The sequence below is a fragment of the Equus przewalskii genome, chromosome 28 (assembly GCF_037783145.1).
Source record: "Equus przewalskii isolate Varuska chromosome 28, EquPr2, whole genome shotgun sequence".
Taxonomy (NCBI): domain Eukaryota; kingdom Metazoa; phylum Chordata; class Mammalia; order Perissodactyla; family Equidae; genus Equus; species Equus przewalskii.
In genome coordinates this window covers 15,342,337-15,354,706 of record NC_091858.1, presented here as the reverse complement: position 1 = coordinate 15,354,706, position 12,370 = coordinate 15,342,337, and the positions used below count along the sequence as shown (strand labels likewise).

Here is a 12,370-nt window from a genome sequence, read left to right as displayed (position 1 = left end):
CCCTAAAACCCCAAGAAATATATATTCTTATATTGAGTCATTCTTTTAAAAAGGAATAAATTTAGCTTCATGAAAACAACCACAACATTATCCTTATTTTTATTATTTTTCTGTAAATCTATGAAAACTTTATCTCACAACAATTCTATGGATAAATGTTTGACAAGCAGTGGGATACAGGACTTGGGATATTTCAGCTTCGTGAGAAAAGAAAGGTGAAGGTTGATGTACTTTTAAGCTCTTCATATAACCTACATGCAGCTTCTGCAACCCATCCCCCATGTCTTTCTGTCCTGGTCCCTCTCCTGCCATCGGGCTCTGCCGCAAAGCTCGTCATGCCCTGGGAGCAACTCCAGCTCAGGACATGAAGTTCCTTCCTCACTTCTCTGAAGGCCAGTTGGAGCTATGGGAAAGCTCAGCCTCCCTTTCCTACATAATTGAGACCTAGGGGTGTTACAGCAAAGCAGAAACTGTGGCCAAACTCAATGGGTCTGTTTCTCAGTGAGTGCAGAGTTGAAAAGCACAACCAAGGCTGAAGTGGGTGAAGAAAATGGCTTATTGCTTGCACAGCAATGGAGAACACAAGGGATAGCTCCCAAAGCAGTGCCCCCTGCCGCCTTAGTGCCAGTGGAGACTTGTACTCCAGAGTGCAGAGGACGTGTTACATCTTTAACAACTGGGCCTAATCAGGGTGCATGCGCAGGCCATTACATAATGAGTTCAAGGCACCATTGCATAACGAGTTTTCAACATAACATGCCATTACATAACAGGGTCAAGGTCTCATTACATAACAGGTTCAATGCAGCATGCCATTCATGACATTACGGGTCTGTGGCAACTTTTGGACATTTAGAGCTGGAGCAATTTTCAGAGGGCCTGCTGCAACCATGTAAGTTTCACTGTAGGATGGCAACATCTGCAAAAACAAGGACATCAACTTCTGAAAAACAGCACATTTGGTTTCCTTCTTGTCTGGAAAACATTTTACAGTCTGTGTTTAGCGATGGAACAGATTTTCGGTAACCCTTTCCTTGCCTGGTTTCTGATTACAGATTCCCCCATGACCATCTGACCAACCTTTCTGGGTTTTGTTCACCTTCTCTGGGAGATATTCATCTACCCTAGGGTGTGGAATGGAAATCAAATCAGTCAACTCACTTGATCAACCAACATTTTCTGGTGACTCCTCTGGGCCTGGTACAGTGCTAGGCACTGGGAATATAGAGGTATGAGACATGGTCTCTTTCATTCAAGGAGCTCAAAGGAGAGAGGGATATGGCTGGCTAGGGCCTAGCCTCCTGTAGCCTAATGAGAAAACACAGAATTGCCTTATCTAGTAGTAGGTAGAGCCTGGAGTGCCAGGCTAGTATTTAAAAGGCAAGTTCATGGACTTCCTACCAAGTTCATGATCGATGATTTCCTTTTCCCACCCAAGACCTATTTCAGCATCTCTGTGTGGACTGAGTGAGGAGGCAGTTGGGAGGTGAGGCCTCCCCACTGATGGCCTATATCTATATCTGTTATATAGCCTCATCACCAGTTTGAAGAAAAACAAAAAAGAAAGCAACTGAAATCCTAATTATCATTCTTTCCTCTCCTTGATCTGGAACCAGCTGTTTATCGCCTGGTGCGGTTCATTTGGTGTTGCTAGGGTTAGCAAGAGTAACCTGCACTTTAGCAGGAAGTGAGAACAACGGGATAAAGGTCAGCTTTCCCTGCCACCATGGAGCCTACTTCTAGCCCAGAGCAACTGGACCCTGTCCTGAATGCACGTGGCATTTGGGAAGGGACTGAAGTAGAAAACCGATTGCCATAACCAAGTCCCTCTGTTGGCCAGCACCAAATGAAACTGAAACACAGATGAGTTCAGAGAAAGTTTGGGTAGAGGAGAACATGGTTCACGCTGGCTGGTTGTGAACAGAGGCCCAGGCTTAAGTGCTGGTGGTGACTCTGGCCCCTTCCTGAGCATTGTCCCAGCTGCTATGCTGTCACAGCCATTCTCTGGAATCCCAAAGGTCCCTCCTTATTCATTCCAGGGGAAGGCTCCTTGGGAGGGGAGTCCCAGCAGTGATAGCCTTTCTTCTCTAAGGACTAGCACCACATCTAGGCTTACAGCAGGCAGCTCATGCAGAACTGGTGGGAGCTGATCACCACACTGGAACCCAAGACATGCTGGTAGGCTACTGAGAAGCCTCCATTACAGCGGAGGGGCTGTCACAATCAGATGGTGAGCTGGTCAGTCACAAACAGAGCCCTGGCTTTGGAAAGAGGCCTGAGCCCTTTGCTGGCACAACAGGCAAAAGGTTGGTCACAGTGATGTCATCTAAACTGCAACAAATTAAGGAACTGAAGAGGTTCGAGGCTAAAGAGAGTGGGTTCCTCTTTCCTGAGGGCACAGCTGCGAAGCTCTCATGCACAGTGAGCTAGAGCTAAGGAACACTGGACCCACAGCTGTCCCCTGGAAGTGGGTGGCCAGTGATAGTGTGAGCTGAGCACCTTACCCTCAGGTCCCCACAAAAGCCAAGGATTGAGGAGGCAGTGGCAGTAATGTGCCTTCTCTGGTACAAGGTGGACCGTTGAGCGCTGGCATGGCTCCTCCTCCATGCGAGAGGAGAGACTGAACCTGTGGCTCTGAGCCCTCCGACCCGAAGGGTTTCTCACCCCGGGAGACAATAGGGGACCATTGTCTATATCACTTCAGATGCAACTTTTTGATAATGAGTGAGGCACCCGGGAGCAGCACCTGCTACTAAGTTGTACCTTTATTCCAAATATCCTTTGCACTTTTGCTGACCCTCAAACCTGGACTGCAGTTCTGAGGTCTAGCTGAACACTTGGGGAAATGGCTATATAAAGCAGGAAACCATTCAGTGTGGTATGTGCTGTGTTAGATGTCCACACCTGCTTTCATGGAAGCACATACCAATGACCCCTCACCCAGTCTGAAGTAGGCCATACATGACCTTGTGCTGAATCATGAAGAAGGAAGAGAGGTTATTCAAGAGAAGGCTGGTGGGGGTGAGCGTATAGGATGGAGGCATTCCAGGGAGAAGGGACTGTTGTGAGCAAGGATGTGGTGTTCTGGGACCCAATGGTGGAGTTGCACAGTCTTTGTTTTCAAAGTTGTTAAATGCACCCCAAGACTGTCAGGCAGAGTTTCCAGAGAGAATTGTCTATTAATGCATTCAGTCATTCAACAGACATTTACTGAATCCCCACATTGTATGAGCCAAAAGGCATTAAAAGATTAATAAGGCTTGTTGTCTGTCCTCAAAGAACTCACAGTTTTAGCAAATATTATCTATAAAGAGACAGGTGCTATGATAGAGGTTAGAACAAAATGTTACAGGAACATGAAGGATGGAGTGATTACTTTTGATTAAGCAGGTCAGGAAGTCTTCATGGGGAAGAGATTTTGAAATCATTAAATAGAACAGCAAAGGGCCATTTGTATTGCCAAGATGTTCAAATATGTCTGTACTTATTTTAGTTTGTCCTATTTGTGAAAACGCTTCAACTGTTGAGATGCTTATAAATTAGATGTTAATTAATGAAGTGAAAATGATGCAAGGAACAGATCAAGATTTATTTTAGAATGGCACGGCAGAATTGGGCTCCTTTCTAAAGTCAAGTTATGCACATTTATATAAGAGAATTGAAAATGTTATTTAAATATGTTAAATATATTCTAACAGATAGTGACTATTTATAATGCCAACTAATTTTCTAAGATAACATATATTTAACATCATGCATTTCTAGTCCTAGTTTGAAATAATTTTCTCTTCAATATTAACGTTTTTCTTCTCTTGTGCATAAATATAGTGTATTTGCTCTAGCACAGCTTCTCAAACTTGATGGACCCTACTCTGCTTTCATTTTCTATCTTTTTAAACAAGTATTGAGTCATAACATACACACCTGCACAAATCTTAAGTGTATCATTCAATCAATTTTTACATATGTATATATTCATGTAATTACCATTTAGATTAAAATATAAAACATTTCTAGAACCTTTGAAGGCTCCTTCATGCCCTCTCCCAATTAATACTCAACCCTGCAGAGCTGACTACTGTTCTGATTCTATCACTGCAGATTAGTTTTGTCCATTCTTGATCTTTATATAAATGGACTCATGCAGGACATACTCTTCTGGGTCTGGCTGCTTTTGCTCAATGTTATGTCTCTAAGATTCAACCATGTCACATGTAGTTTTCATTGATGTGTTGCTATATTCCACTTCTATTTCTGAATATACCAAAACTTATTTATCTCTTTCTGTTGATGACATATTTCCTGTTGAGCTATTATGAGTAAGTCTTATAGAGGTCTTTTGGTGGACCTATATACTTATTTCTCTAGGGTAAACAGGAGTGGAATTCCTGGGTCACAGGATAGGTATACGTGGAACTTTAGTAGACATGGCTAAATAAATTTTCAAACTGCGACAATTTAAAGTCATATCAGGGGCCGGCCCCGTGGCCGAGTGGTTAAGTTCGCACACTCCGCTTCTGCGGCCCAGGGTTTCTCTGGTTCAGATCCTGGGTGTGGACATGACACTGCTCATCAGGCCATGCTGAGGAGGCGTCCCACATGCCACAACTGGAAGGACCCACAACTGAAATATACAGCTATGTACTGGGGGGATTTGGGGAGAAAAAGCAGGGAAAAAAAAAAGATTGGCAGCAGTTGTTAGCTCAGGTGCCAATCTTAAAAAATAAAAAATAAAAAAAATAAAGTCATATAGGCAGGGCATGAGAGACTTGGTATTCTCAACCTTTTAAATTTTAGCTATTCTAGAGAGCGTATAATATATCTTATTGTGGTTTTAATTTTCCTTTCCTTGACGACTGTGTTGAGAACCTTTTTATATGCTTATTGGCCATTTGGATATCCTCTTGTGAAATGCCTATTTAAATCTTTTGCCCATTTTTTAAAAGTTGAGTTCTCCTTTTCTTATTAAACTGTAGGATTTCTATTCTAAACATAAGTCCTTTGACAGATATATGTATTGTGAATATCTTCTCCCAGTCTTCAGAGGGCCTGTTCACTCTTTTAATGGTGTCCTTTTGGTGAAAAGAAGTTCTTGACTTTAATGAAGTCCAGATTGATCAATCTTTTCTCTTGTGGTTAGTGCATTCTGTATCCTTTTAAAGAAATATTTGCCTCCTTAAGAGAAAAATTCTAATGAAATGAAAACAAAAAATTTTAACATTTCTCAAAGAACCCTCAAACTCCCATGACTACACATTTAGATTCCTACTTTGAGAGCTATGCTCCAGTATATTGTTATAGAATCTTCTGGATAGACAGATAGATCCCCCCAAAACAACATCAAAATACCAACATGGGAGGATTTCATTTTTAAATAAAATGGGCAGAGAGTTTTAACTTTAGAGGAGCAGTTACTCAGAAATATTTTATTGTAAATAATATAACGTAGGGGCTGGCCCTGTGGCACAGGGTTAAGTTCACACACTCTACTTCAGCGACTGGGGGTTCACTGGTTCCGATCCTGGGTGTGGGCCTAGCACTGCTTATCGGGCCATGCTGTGGTAGGCATCCCCATATAAAATAGAGGAAGATGGGCATGGATGTTAGCTCAGGGCTGATCTTCCTCTAGCAAAAAAGAGGAGGATTGGCAGTGGATGTTAGCTCAGGGCTAATCTTCCTCAAAAAATAAATAAATAAATAAAATGTATACAATATAAGTGTATATTAAATAAACATTTTTGTTCTACGGTGTTTCAAAGATTCAATAATATGAAAGAGTTCTGAAAAAAGAGTGTGAGATGAGAAAATCAATTCACTTGAAAGCATTGGAGCAAAACTCTGATCCTTCCTCCCCTTCTATGCCCAATTTGGAACACCAATCCCTCCCTTTAACCTACTTCTTATCGTCATCCCACCACACACACACACACACACACACACACACACACACCCCCACACCCACAGAAGTCCCGAGGGAAGAACACAACTGAAATATTTATAGTTTCTAAACTTGCTGTAACTTGACAGTGCACAAACATAACAGATGGTCTATGATGACTAAACTACTGTTGAATTTGTCTTTAACGGTTAATTACACATTCATTTATTAAAATCTAAAATACATGGAGAGCCATTATTTCCAACAGTGGTATACTCATATTTTCATATTCGAATTAGTCATTTCATCATACAATTTTATAGATAGATAACAGATTTCAAATAACTGGGCACACTAAAACACAATTACCATTTGATATTGAACATAACTTTTCCTGTTGTCACGTCTCTGAAAAGCTTATAAACATCAGGATGATGGGAGGTAGTGTGCCTTTATTCAGTAGCACTCAAAAATTCAAAGTCGTCTTTCTATATGGATTCTCTGTATAAATGGGAGTTTATTCTAATTATACACAAAACATTTCTCTCTCCAGCAAAGTCCCAATTAGAAATAAATAGAAACACCAAGTTTATATGCCTTACAAGAGTCAGAGCAAATCACTGAAATGGGGTTGACGCTCTATTTAAAAACTGGGCAGAGAGACCTTCCTTCAACGTCCAGACTAAGATAATTCACAATAGTAAGACTGTGTTTTTTGAGTGTGGTCCTTTCTCAATTTGCTGTGATTATTTTGGGAAGAAACCTCAGCGCAAGAACAGTAAGTGTCTTTATTTTTCTTTGTGTATTCATTCCTTTCTTTCAATGCTTCATTTATGGAAATTTTTCATTTTGTGTGAATAATAAATGCAGCAGAGGGTTATGAACGCTTTGATAGAAGGGGCTATGGGAAGCAGTGGACCTCGAGTGAAGAAGGCCAGTCCCCTTGGGATAAGGAGGGATTTCGGAACGGTTTATAGAGTCATGAAACAACTCTCGAAAGATGAATAGGTTCTTCACTTCTTCTGGTTCGTTTTTCCTCTATTTTCTTTCACTGTTCTCTTCACTGTTATTCTGTTTTCTATAAATCTTTTAGTGAATGTCTTATCACTAGTCCAACTGGTAGAGGTGTGTTTTGTTTTAGGGGGCAAAATTATGCTCAGAGGCTGAGACTGTCTTTGCCAATACTTTATTTAACACAGGTTCACTGTGGGAATTATAACAATTTCACAAGTCAATAGCATACAGAATAATGTCTCTTAATAAGCCAACAAAGAAATTACATAACATACTCCAAACCAATGACAGAGTAATCACATTATTGTTCCAGGCAAGGGGAGATGAAAGGAATAAAGTCCAAATTTATTTTGAGGCATACCTTTTTATGAGTAGGTACTAGGGAGAGGAAGCTTAGCCATCGGAGCTGAGCTGCCAGTGCAAAACAGAAGTCCCCTGTTGCTAGAGCATGTTGCTAGGGAACCATGGCAACTGTTGATAGGCAAGATAGGCTGCTCCGAAGGTTGTCACTCCAAGGACCCTCAGATGTCCCTTTTCTTGAGACTGCTGCCTGCTTTAATAGCACTGTTGACCAAAGAGTTGCCTTGGCCATGGCAGGAACAAGTGTCTCCAGATCTTTGGAGAGCTATTTAGGTCAGTAAAGTGTTGTCCTGCCCAGAGGGAAAGCTCTTGGTAAGTCCTCGCAAACTCTTGGTATTTAAAGGTTAAATGTCCCTTAGCCATAGTTGCTTCTTCACATGTTCTTACCATCAGCCCCCAGCGATGCCCATCACCAGCTAAGTTACTGAGTGCTTATCAACAGCCACAGAAGTAAAAGGGTGACATCTTGACACAGCTAACTTCACTCTTAGGTCAAAACATTGTCCTTTCAGCCGCAAACACGTAGACCAAAACAACTTCACTTAAGGCATCAACAAGTGGATTTGAAATCATAATAAACCAACACACGACAAAGTGGAAGACAGTAATCTGGAGGATTCCTTTAGTCTCAGTCCTGCCGAATCCATGTCTGCCCCTGGGCTCAATATCGATAGAACACTCACCAACAAAGGACGTAAGAGACCGTGTAGGGCTGACAATGACAAAATCTCAGATCAGAGAGATGCCATGTATTTGCAGGAAAGTTCTGGAAGTCTGACTTGGATGGCAAAGAAACAGAGAATCAGTCATCTTTGGTTTAGCTTTGAAATCCTAATGAAGGTTGGGTTTTCAGTTATCCATTCTGTGTTGGACTATTCCTGCCTGCTCTTAAGGACATCTCATTCTGTTTTACTTGGAGCAGGACTGAAGTTCAAATAGCAAGGAGCCTAATAATGCCATTTTTTCAAACAATTAGATACCCCCAGGTGTTTTAGTTCAATAATTAGGATGGATGAGAAATGAGTCCTGGTGAATTTCCTCGGGTCCAGATCACAAGGATACTCTGGTTTCCAGGGAGGACTGGATCTCCACCGTCTTTCTTCCTGTCAGACTTTTTCTGAAACTCTACATCTGATTGTTGAATAACATCCTCAGCAGAACAATTCTGATAACTAATTTATGTCTATGTACAAAAGGAAAATGAAGAAACCTGGGGAGAACAATCTGAGCTGAAGACGTTATGTATTATTCAACAAAAGCCCTCTTCATTATTGCTAGCATAGTTTGCTGGACTTGTCAATCCTGCCAAGTTATTTTTATTTTTAATTCTTTCCCAAAGGGTTATGCTTACTTCTTTTTCACATTGTAACAGACACATTTCCTGCTTCATGCTTATTTCTCAGTAGGTTTAAATGTGGAAGACATTTTTATTAAATGGGAAAGAATTTAGAATTTTTTAAAGTTTAAGTCTCTCGATCTGTGGGAAGGAGGGAGAAAAGGAGTGGAAGAGGGAGAAAATGTATGTCTGTTATCTTGAGAGATGCAGAGATTGAGTACAGGGTGAAAGGAGACATCTTCAAGAAAATTACAGTCGTCATAGGCCTTTCTCCAGTGGGTACTGAAAAGGTTTAGGTCTTCTTATGGCCTAGGATTGCCTAGATTTGGGATAGTAAGCTATTAGCAACAGTACTCTCTGATCGCTTCCCTGTGTGAGGACATATAGGCTCATGTGGAAACTTTATAGTCTTATTACAATTACTTTCTTCAAAATGTATCTTTACCAACTATATTTCTATTGTCTTAGCTTCTGGTTTTGTCTTTTAAGAGCCTCACATTAAAATTCCAATACTCTTGACATTGTTGCCAGCAAATATCGTGATGCTTCAACAGAAAATTACAGTCAAGATTCAAGCACCCAGGACGGATAGAATAGAAAAGGCTCACCATTAACTGAGCTTATTCTTATTTTGATATGCAACTCCTGACATTTGTTCTGAGTCCCAAGGTCTCTAACGATGTTACAGAAGACACAAGGAAAGTCACCTTTACTTGCACGTTGGTGCAGTCAAAAGCCACTTATTCAATTAAAAGTTCAAAAAGTTCCCTTCTTTGAATAATCTTTTGCGTTATTTGAACTGTTTCTCGATCAGAGCTGATGTTCTTGCCTCGTCTGGTCACTGTTCTGTTTCTTCTGGTAGTTTTACTTCCACAGCTCGCTCTTCTAAGTTTGGTGAGGCTCTTTCATGATACTGATTTTTCTGAAAGATCAGGAGATTTTAGTTCTTTTTCCATATTTATATCTGTTTCAAGATGAAGAGAGTGGAGGCAAGTGAACGGAAAAGACTCGTCCCTGGGTGGATGGTCGTTGGTGCTGACCAGTACGTAGAGGGTTCATCAAAGTCTCTACTTTTAACATTTGTTAATATTGTTCTAATATTTTCATTGTATTTTATGACCAGTTTGCCATCTGTCTTGGGGTAGGTGGAACTTGCCATTCTAAATAAGAGAAAAATAGTCTACTTGCTGATGAGGCTGGTTTTGGTGATATGGGTTTCAGTGAATGTCGCAAAAGCAGCGAGTTGAAAAGAATGAAGTCTCATTGCTGGCACAAAACAGGGCTCTCTCTCTCTTAAATCAAAATACTATCTTACTTCTTTTTCACCACTTTTTTCTAGCAAGGAGTCTCCCTGCCTAATCCTTTTCCAGTGGCCACTATGTGTTCCCTCCAAAAATTTACAAGCCTTGAGAGATCCTAGAATAATAGCTGTAAAACAAATGTCATTGCTGGTTCAAAGTGCTATTTTGGATGAACGAGTGGAATGTTGCAGTAGACCACTCCAGGTTTTACTGAGGATCCTGGTCTTATGTTAGGATTACTTCCTGCAATATCTCATCGAAATATACTGTACATTATCTAGGGCACACAACATCCAGAGGCCACTCAGATCAGTTACATCCGAATCCGGGACGGAAATAGGAAGGGGCTTGGGGCCCAGTCATTTTTATGAACAGCCCACAGTTGAGAAATGTTCACTGTTTCATCTTTCTCTTTGTAATTAATATAAACCAAAGTTCTGCTGCTAATGATCTTCAAACTGAAATCCTGTGTCTAGATTTAGAGCAGTGATCTTAAACTTTATCAGACTTTCTGGGGGTGCCCCTTGCTAAAGTGCGTCTCCGTGGACCACACCCACAGAGACACTGATTCAGCATCACTGGGTTGGGGCAGGGCTCTCCTCTGGTGAAAAGAGTCCTCCACATAGGCTTTTGAAGACCGAATTTTGGGAACTGTTGAGCTAGTGATTCCTTCCCTGTCTCTGTCAGTCAAACGCCAATTTGGTTGATACTTCAAATAGGGAAAATGCACTCCATATTTAATATAGGGCTCCAAAGGGGGCGTCTACAAGGGACCAAATGATAAAAGGCCAAGGTAAAGAGTTTAGATTTTATTCCCAGTGTGAAAGGGATGTTTTTTATAGGTCTATAGGTAAGAAAGTGATGGGATCTGATTCAAGCCTCTTCTAAGGCCCTGTACCTAGTTTTGTTTTTGTAATTTTGTATTCTTTTTGCTAAAGAAGACCCCTAAATCCTGGATCTGCCTGGTGATACGGTACATACAGGGCCTAGCAGAGCGCCTGGCACACACAGGGTCCACAGCAAATGGAGGTGCTCCCTCGTCATCCGTCTCTTCTTGAAAGTCATTATCTCACCTTATCCACTTATATTTCCCAATCTCTAGCTTAGTGACTGTCACCAAAGGACATTCTTAAATATTTGTTGAATGACTGATAGAAAGCAGAGCAGGAAGAAAAGAGAATTGATTCATTGGTGTTTTCCTTCTCATCCAACTAAGAGTATTAAGTGACTGATTTTTTGTTTATTTTAACTCTAGCAAATGCAAAAAATCTTCTGATGGATGGCAGAGCTTTCTTGACATCCACAACTGTGCTTTTTAATGGGCAGAATAGGAAGTGATAGATGTGAATTTGATAGGGGAATCTATTATTTCTGATTTTGTCAAAATGCTGGCAGGAAACAATGTATTAATAAATGCAGGGGCCGGCCCGGTGACCAAGTGGTTAAGTTCATGCGCTCCGCTTCGGCAGTCCAGGGTTTTGCCAGTTCGAATCCTGGGTGTGGACATGGCACTGCTCATCAGGCCGTGTTGAGGCGGTGTCCCACATGCCGCAACTAGAAGGACCAACAACTAAAAACATACAACTATGTACCGGGGGGCTTTGGGGAGAAAAAGAAAAAATAAAATCTTTAAAAATAAATAAAAATAAATAAATAAATAAATGCAGTCTGTTGATCAATATGAGGCTAATAGGCTCCCAACCTTTTAAGAAAACCTTCGTATCTTTTCAAAGAAATTACCTGTAAGAAATAGGAGGACTTCTATTGCTTGTTTGACTCTGTATAGCATCCAAAAATAAGCAAGTTTTAGACATTTTGCAAACATCAATCAACATTCCTGGATCTCAATTATCACCCTAAATAAGAACTTTAAAAATTAGCTTGTCGAGCCAGCCCTGATGGCTTAGTGGTTAAAGTTTGGCGTGCTCTGCTTCAGTGGGTCAGTAGCCACGCTGTGGTGGCAGCTCACATAGTAGGACTAGAAGGACCTAAAACGAGAATATACAACTATGTACTGGGGCTTTGGGGAGAAAAAAAAGAGGGGAAGATTGGCAACAGATGTTGAGTCAGGGTGAATCTTTCCCAGGGAAAAAAAAAAAAAACAAGAAAAAATAATCACCCTGTCTTCGCAATTTATTTATCCAGAAATGTCATGACCACAATCTCACCAGAAATATAAATTTGGTTGAAGAAAATTTTTTTAAGGCTTTCTTTAACCTTGACTTCTGGGAAGCCTACTTTTTCCTAACTTTCTGATGATTTCTTCTTAATTTCCTTTATGGACTCCTATTATTCTTTTTCTCCCTTTAAACTCTGACATTTTCTGGGCCTATGTCCAAGTTTTCTTTTCTTTTTTTATGTCCTCCCTGGAAAATTTCACCCCCTTCTCTAGCTTCATCTGCCTCCAGTGTCTCCTGGTCTCTCCCTCGCACCCCAAGCCCTCTCTTGATCTCACGAGTCTCCTAATCGAGTGCTCCTGGA

The 12,370-nt window shown here is 40.9% G+C and overlaps 1 long non-coding RNA gene across 1 annotated transcript in view; it reads right to left on the bottom strand.

Moving 5' to 3' along the window:
• The window catches only part of LOC139080074 (uncharacterized), a 39,963-nt gene that overhangs the window by 14,697 nt on the left and 12,896 nt on the right, over positions 1-12,370 (bottom strand). The gene's annotated exons all lie outside the window — the stretch shown is intronic.